An 8,250-nucleotide genomic window follows, 5' to 3' on the forward strand; every position below is an offset into this window, starting at 1 on the left:
AAGCTGCTCAATCTATGCCACCTTCATTCCTGTTTGTCATGGGAGACATGACATCTCCTGTTTGTAGGGAGACACTTCCCTACCTTTCAAGTTGCTGGAAAACTGGACTTATTAATGCATGTGAAGATTTCTACAACTGCAATGATAGAAGCACTTAAAATGTCACAATACATTTGTATATCTTTCCAAATGACATCAGGTAAAGTCATTCTTTGATAGAAAGGACATAGGAAAGTTTAAGCATTTCAACATACCTGTGATATCACAAACAGTTATTAATTTCCATATGATTCCATATATTTCATCTCCAGAATGTTCTCCCTTCAATGAACAATAGAGCCTGTGAATTCTGCAGCAAATACTTGTTCTTCTGCAAACCATTCTTGGGAGTTTTATTTTTAGATATGGGAATTAAATGACTCAATTTTCCCTCTTCTTGTCTCCTATCTCAGCAAGCAATAAAATGTCAGCACTGTGGTAGGTAAAGGGAGGGGAAAACACCTCTATTGACTGAATAGAGTTATAGCTGAATATTTTCATGAACATTCTACTGGTGCCTTAAGCACAATAAACACTGCAGGTAAAATATATCAGAGATAACAAAAAATGAACTGAATACAAATGAAATCATTCATCGGGTGGCAAAATACCACAATTCATACAGGAGAGCATTTTACGCTTCAGCCAGTTACTGCACTTTATTTTTTCAAACTACTTTTGGCAGGTTCAGATAGAAGATGAATACAATATCCAACAAAAAATAAGATATGCTGCAGTAATCTACCCCAGTCACTGAACTTAAATCATGAAGCATAGTGATTGAAAGATTGTTCTACGATAGGTTTCCCAATTTAGGTAAGGAATATAATTAGAAGTAAAGAGGTGAATTGTTCTGAGTGTTGAGCTTGGAATACAGGAGGTATCATCAGAGTATTTATCAGTGCTTTAAATAAAGCTGGAGTTTCCATAACCCAGGGCTGTGGTTTAAACCTAGCCAGTAACACAGCTGCTCAGTCCCTCCTGGTGGGATGCAGGAAAGAACAGGACGAGTAAAAGTAGAAAAACTCATGGTTTGAGATAAAGATAGTTCAATAGGTAAAGCAAAAGCCACACACACAAGTAAAACAAAACAAGGTATTAATTCACTACTTCCCATGGACAGACAGATGTTCAACAATCCCCAGGACAGCATGGCTCCACCACTCCTAATGGTTACTGGGGAAAACAAATGCCATATCCCTGAAAGTCCCTTCCTTTTTTGTTCTTCCCTCAGCTTTATATGCTGAGCATGACACAATATAGTCTGTAATATTGTTTGGTCACTTGGGCTCAGCTGTTCTGGCTGTGTCCCCTCCCAGATCCTTGTGCAACCCAAGCCTGCTCACTGGTGGGATGAGATGAGAGGCAGAAAAGGCTTTGACTGTGTGGAAGTGCTGCTCAGCACTCAGCAGTAACAAAAATATGCCTGTATTATTAGCTCTGTTTCCAGCATAAAACCAAGACATAGTCTCCTATACCAGCTATACTATGAGGAAAATTAACTCTGTCCCAGCTGAACCAGAACACCAAGCCAGACTGAGACTCCAAGTAGTGTGGCCATGCTGAAAAAGTAGGTTCACTTAGGGCCTCTGATTATATATCAAGAATGTTGAACTTTTATATACTTAAAATTGTCTTCATACCCTGTTTTTCTTAAGTCTAGCCTCTCCTTAATACCTTCTCATTTACCTTTTTCATGCTCCTTTCCAGCTGACTGTGAAGTCAGCAGCAAAGAAAGCAGCAAAACTCCCTCAAGCCTTTTCTCCAAGAGTTATATAGGACATGTGCTTTCTCTGTCTAGTTCTCAGCTCTCAAACTGCTTCAAAGAATTCAGAGCATCTTGCAGGAACTCCCAGGCAGTCACCTATATCTTTCATCATATCTGCAAGCCCTTTGGTTTGACCATACAGATCACAGGTCTAGCCTCCCTTTAAATGTTACCTAGATGGAAATCAGACCTTGTCCTTAGAGTCTGAGAGTTGATGAGGTATGTCAAGAGCTGTGAAATTTCTTGTCTAAAAGCCTGACCTAACCTCTTCTCTTTCTTTCATGAACTTCAATTTAGAGATCAGAACAGAGCTTTCCATATGTCTGATGGCATATATATTACACATATACTTAATGTATTACCTAAGATTCATATATTAGATATTACATATCTATATATCTATTGTCTATATCTATATCTGTATGTTCATCAGGTCCTCTGATGAAGTTGAGAAACAATTTATCCAGACAATATAAAGTGCAAGAATTTCATATGGGGCACATCTAATGGCACTAGTAACTCTTTTCCCCAAAGGCTGCATGCAGTCAGGCTGTTGGATGGCTTCATTGAGCTCAGTCAGGCTCTATGTTCATGATCAAAAGAGTACGAAAAAATAGCTAGGAGAATCACCAAAGATTGCCTGGTGAGTTAATAAGGATCCTGATCACACAGCAGGGATGATAGGGGGTAGGGGGGCTGTGAAAGTCTGCACAGCGTCTGCCTTCCAACTGAGCTGTACTCATGGAGTGTGTAATTAATTGTTACTGTTCATTTATTTGTACAATCAATGAATTTTCAAGTGAGTGCCACCCAGTGACAATCTAACAATTGACATGAGACAGCAAAGGCAAAGTTTCCTTCTGAATAGCAAAAGGAACTCCATTTCATTTTTTATTTTTTCAGGTCTGCCCAGACTTGCTTGCTCCAGTCTTAGGCTACAGAGGAGTCTTCTTGCCCAGAGGTGTTGTTTATGTCCCATTACTGGAAATGTTCAAGGCCAGGTTGGATGGGGCTTTGAGCATTCTGACCAAGTAGAAGGTGTCCCTGTACAGATAATTAAATCTGAATCCAAGGACAAAGTTGTGTGTTTCTGAGTTGTGATATCAATGAAAAATACCATGTAAATAAAAGCACATATTGTTGATTGCCTCAGTTTGAGACGAGTTAGGAGGATTTATCAAAGTTGTCTTTTCTGATTTGGACCTCACACTCCTTATCCTTTACAAACTTTTCCTTTTCCTTATGTTACTATCCTACCTTAATGAGGCATAGCCTTGACTTTGCATAGATAGAGACTTTTGGTAGATTCTGTTTCTACTTCTATGGGATTTTTTTTTCAAATGACTTTGAATGAACTTCAAGATTAAATGAGCCAGAATTCTCTTCTCCATCCCTAACATTTTAGTTATTAATCATCCTATTTACAGCTGTTTTAAACATAGGCTATGATCTAACTTGGAGTTTATTGTATAGATGAGAAGGGATGTTGTGTGTGTGTGGGTAAGCACACAGGCAGACATTTAGGAAGCTGTGAAATCTCCATGACCTTCAGTGCAAGTTTCTTATGCTGGAGCAGCAGTTTTCTGCAAAAAATCTGCCTAGTTTAAAACAAAATCTCATTTCAGTCTTCCTTAACTTAGGTTTAGAATATTCATTTGTCCTTCTGAATTAGTTGCTGATGAGGCCCGAGGTATTTCATTTATCTGAGCCTCTGCTCCCTGTCTGTAAAAGACAAGAACAAAGAGCCTTGCCTTTCTGCATCTGGTGCTTGAATGTTTGTGTCCTGAATCAATCATCCAGAAGTTGAGAGCTGTAACTGAGATGAAATGGGCAACTGAGTAAGAGAGAGGATTAGTTCATGAGGCTGCTGGAAATGAAGGTCAAGATTTCTTTCCAAAGATGCACAATTAGACACAGCAATTTCTATGAAGAGAGAAACTGTTTAGGGAAGCACCTTTGACATACACACACAGAATGCCACTTCCTACAATATTGTATGACTCATGAGTCAATGTTCAAGAAGCTTTTCCCTCCTGCAGAGCAATGTTTGTTATCAGCTTGCACATCTCCTAAAATATATTATACTGTGTAAAATTAATACATGCTGCCTTTTTTATTACAACTCACTATTGATTCTGGCTTATTTATAGCATATGAAAATAAAATGCTGTGGACTGTGTCCTATATGTAATTACTTCCAAAGCCTTTTATCAGTGCAGAGAACCTAGCTGTTAGAGAAGCTGTGGGTGCATTTCCTTCAGGGAAAATATAATCACTTTTTATTCCATTCTAAACCTAATTCTTGCACTATATCCTCACTGTAAATTGAGATGACAGACAGGAGCTGAAAGATTGTCAGAGCAGCTGCCATAATTTGCTGACTTCCAGCAATAAATGTTCACCTGAAACACAGTCCACAGACTTAAACTGAAAGGGCCCCATGAAGGAAAAAAGGGAGGAATTCTGTAGGGATGGTAGAGAGGAGCAATAAATCTCACATGACACAGAAGCAGAAAAATAATGACTTTTTCCATAGCGTTCAGTCTTTACTTTTTGTATTGATTATTAGGTCTCAACCTTTTATGTAAGTTCCTATAGTTTTAATATCCTTAATGTGCTCCCCATGCATTCACTAAATTGCTTTTCTGATTCACTTTCACCTCACAGCACCTGTAGGTAAGCAATAGCTAAACATTTGCAGAGCTAACCCTGCTGTCGTGTTACTGGATTGCCGCTAATCTGCATTTCTTTCCTGTATTGCGTTGCGTCCTGATTAATGTCCATATTCCAGTAAGGTCATATAGAGATTAGACCCATAGGACGTCGGGTTCTCCATGGACATTGTTTGGATTTAATCTTGGGAATGGGACTACTGCTCTGAAGTGACAGGAAGATTGTGGGGGGATACAATTTGGATTAATCAAAGCCTTTTTTCCTTCCCTTTTCTTGGAAGAGATGGAAAAATATTTGTGTTTCTAATTAAAAGATTTAGAGCAAATTTTGCACAACAAGGGTGCTATTTATTTCAATTTGAACATCTGCTGATATTTTGCTGGGCAGTCCTGATAAAGAAAAAACAGCCCTGATCCAGGAGTCAAAATTACTAAAAGCTAATTGAGTTTTGATATCAGCACTGTTTATCAGCAGCAGATAAGCACAATCCTTCTCCTGTGGATTTCCCACTGAAGTCAGGACTACCATCCTAAACATGCTGGAAATATGCATTTTAGTGTCTTCTCAGAGCAGGTCATAGTTTTTATATGATATCTATTTAAGGTTAAAACTACAAATTCACAACTGTGAATTAGCAGCAGTGAATGATCTATGCTGAATCAAGCAGCATTTTCCAATGAATAAGTTCCAAAATATTATGAATTAAGTTTTCCAGACAATCTGGAAAAATGATGTGACATCAGTTTATGCTTCTGATGCTGTCTAGAGAAACACAAGGAAATGTTTGGAAGGCCCTTTAACAAGTGAAGTTAGAGAAAGATACTCCAGTAAACATAGTCACCACTGCTTTCAAAGTTAGATAGTACATAAGGAAAGCCAAAATACTTTTCTGTCCCCCATGACTACTACCTAGTGGCTCTAATAAATAAACTAGTTTTTTTTTCCTTATCTACAGCAAAAAAACTTATGCTCTATATAGTTCCAGATCAGGTTCTCCTAAAGACTGTTTGAAGCATCTTCGCTATTTTCATTTGTCCTCTAATCTTTTTCTTGGCTGAGTAAGTCAGTGAAATAGGCATCTCTCTTTTTTTTTTTTTTGTTTTTTTCTTTGCTTGCATTTTTCTTGTTTTGTTTTATTAAAATGAATTAAAGAAATTAAAAGTGCACAGTGAGGGCACTTTTGCCCTCTCCCGCTTACTACAGTTGTATTGCTTTTGTATGTGTAATTCCACTCACATTTTCTATCAGTTGCACCTTTTGGACAATAGCATTAATGACATGTCGGCCAGAAGTCTAGTGAATCGAGGTATATTCTTTTCTGTATTATCAAAGACCTATAGAAATCTGTTTTATAAATAGACATCTTGTGTATCTTGTTTTACAGACAAGAAACCAATACACATGTATGTACAGGTCAAAGCCTACTAACTTTTCTCAAAAAGGCTGTCCCACTAACTCATGCTTTGAACTAGACTAAGAGTCCCCAACTCAATTCATTTTCAGCTAATAGTAATCTGTTTCTTCAAAGATAAGATTTTTTTTTTGATACTACTAAGCAGCTTATAAAGCACTTAGAATGTCTCAAACTATTTCAAGAAGTTTGTATTTTATATTGCTGGCTTTTTTAGAATTTCTTTTAAAAAGTTTTTGTGGGCAGTATTTTGTCATGTTTCCTGCTCAAGCTTTCTCTGACTTTTTCTTACTAGTGTGGTAGGAAATGGATTTTTATTTATTACGGACTTATACCAAGAGGAAAAAGAGCCCAGTTAACCCCACAAAATAGATCATAATGTGATGCTACTGTACCCTTCCTTTTCTATAAGGCTCTTTGAAGATGCAAATAAATCCATCTAAATTCTACCTTTAAAAATTTCCAGTTGTTTCTTTGATGGCTGAAGAATCTCTAGAGTAGTCATTGTTCCATTTTAATAGAGAAAAAACAGCCCCAAATCTAAATCCTTGAGGAAGTATATGATTAGAGTGAAGAAAAAAAGCCATTTGTTTTCATTGTGCTAGAAAAATACATCAGATGGGTGCAGTTTTCTTTAAAAAGAAAATCCAGAAGAAATGAAGTTTTGCATTTAATGAAGTTTATTAATCTTTCACTGGCATGAATAGAATTTTTTTCTATCACATATCTCAGTTCTAGTTGATGTTAAGGAATCAGAATAATTGCCTCAATTGTATTGACTAATATGAAGGCTGCTTCCTGATTTCCTTACATAACAGCTTTGAGATACTATTATCCTGCTCCTCTTCAAATGGACAGTAAATCAGACCTGGTAAACAGCAATCCTTTGAGAAACAAAGGATTGTGCATTCAGATAAAGAAGAGCTAACTAAGATTAAAACAGTAAGAGCTCAAATTAATTTCATACATTGCATACATATATATACATACTAAAAAAAAAAAAAAGAAAAAAAAGACAACCCATAAAATATCTCCTTACCTTACCTCTTTCCAGTAAAGGGACATCTACATTTAGAAAGGGATTATGCTTCAAAAGATCTACATTCTATTGTCAGAACACCCAGCTTTGCCTTCCATAGTTAATCTCCTGTTTGCTGACATAGTTATGAAATTAGGGTATTGAAATCAATGTAGTATTTTATATATTTCAGCCTGTTTGTCTGAATCAACTCCATTTCAATACTTATTCACAATTTGCCATAATCACAATTTACTGTCAAAATATGCTGGTATAGGGTTTCATTAGTACTCAACAGCTGTAACCTAGAGTGAAGTCAGATCCTGGTGTAAATCATCCTTTTTTTCTCAGAATATAAATAAAGTTAAATAGGTGTCTTCCCTATAGGCATGTTTTAAATCTAAATTCCATTATATATCGAGAAAAATCTGAAATATTTATACAGAAATCTGGATTAAAGAAAGAAAAAAAGATCATTGTTCAAATCAAAGGGACTCTAAAGTAATATGGGAAAAGGTTTGTGATAGATGCCAAGAAATGACCTTGACAGATATTTAAAGTCTCTGTTTCGGGAGACAGAGAAAGAGGAATACAATTGCTGATAATAGATTATAAAGTAGCAGGAGAAATTATGACTCAAAAATGTCTTCAAAAGATGTAAAGAACAAAGAAGAATGTGTATTCTTAAGATATGCTCAATGTTACCACTTCCTTTAGGAACAGGATATTTGACAGAATAATTGGCAAGCTGCAATATTAATGCAAAGATAATGACTGATTAATAAGGGTTAGATACAAAAAATGAAGCAATTTCACCTTGTACATCAAGGATGCTTACTTGAGACATGATAAAAATCTTTAAGAGTAAAAAATAAAAAAGAGTCTGGCAACAGTGGGGTACTATAGATCAGTAAACCAAGATAGTATTATAGATGAGGCCTTTTGTGGCTACTTAACAGGTTATCTATAGCAAGAGATTGCATGATAACAAGAGATTTCAAATACACACATATAGCCTGGGCAAGAAAAATGGTAGAATAGAAGATGGGGGTAGGCTATTTACCTAAATTTAATAAAAGATTTCCTTGGGGCTATTCAGAACACCTCAGTTTGGGATATTATTGCTTTGTCCAGCAAGCCATGTACAAGTGATTCAACGAGTTCTTAGGCTGTTCTAATAATTTTTTGACTATAAAGGAAGGGATATGTGAAGGTAGGATTAAGCTCAAATGAAAAAGATAAAGTGATTGTATTTTCCAGCCACAAGGAAAGGATGGAAAGCAAAATGCAAACTTAAAGAAACTCTATGTGGGTCTGTATCACTTCAGGGTGAAAGCTAAA

This window comes from Agelaius tricolor, unplaced genomic scaffold, assembly GCF_023055355.1.
Source record: "Agelaius tricolor isolate 1412-34295 unplaced genomic scaffold, bAgeTri1.0.p SCAF_5, whole genome shotgun sequence".
NCBI classification, from domain to species: domain Eukaryota; kingdom Metazoa; phylum Chordata; class Aves; order Passeriformes; family Icteridae; genus Agelaius; species Agelaius tricolor.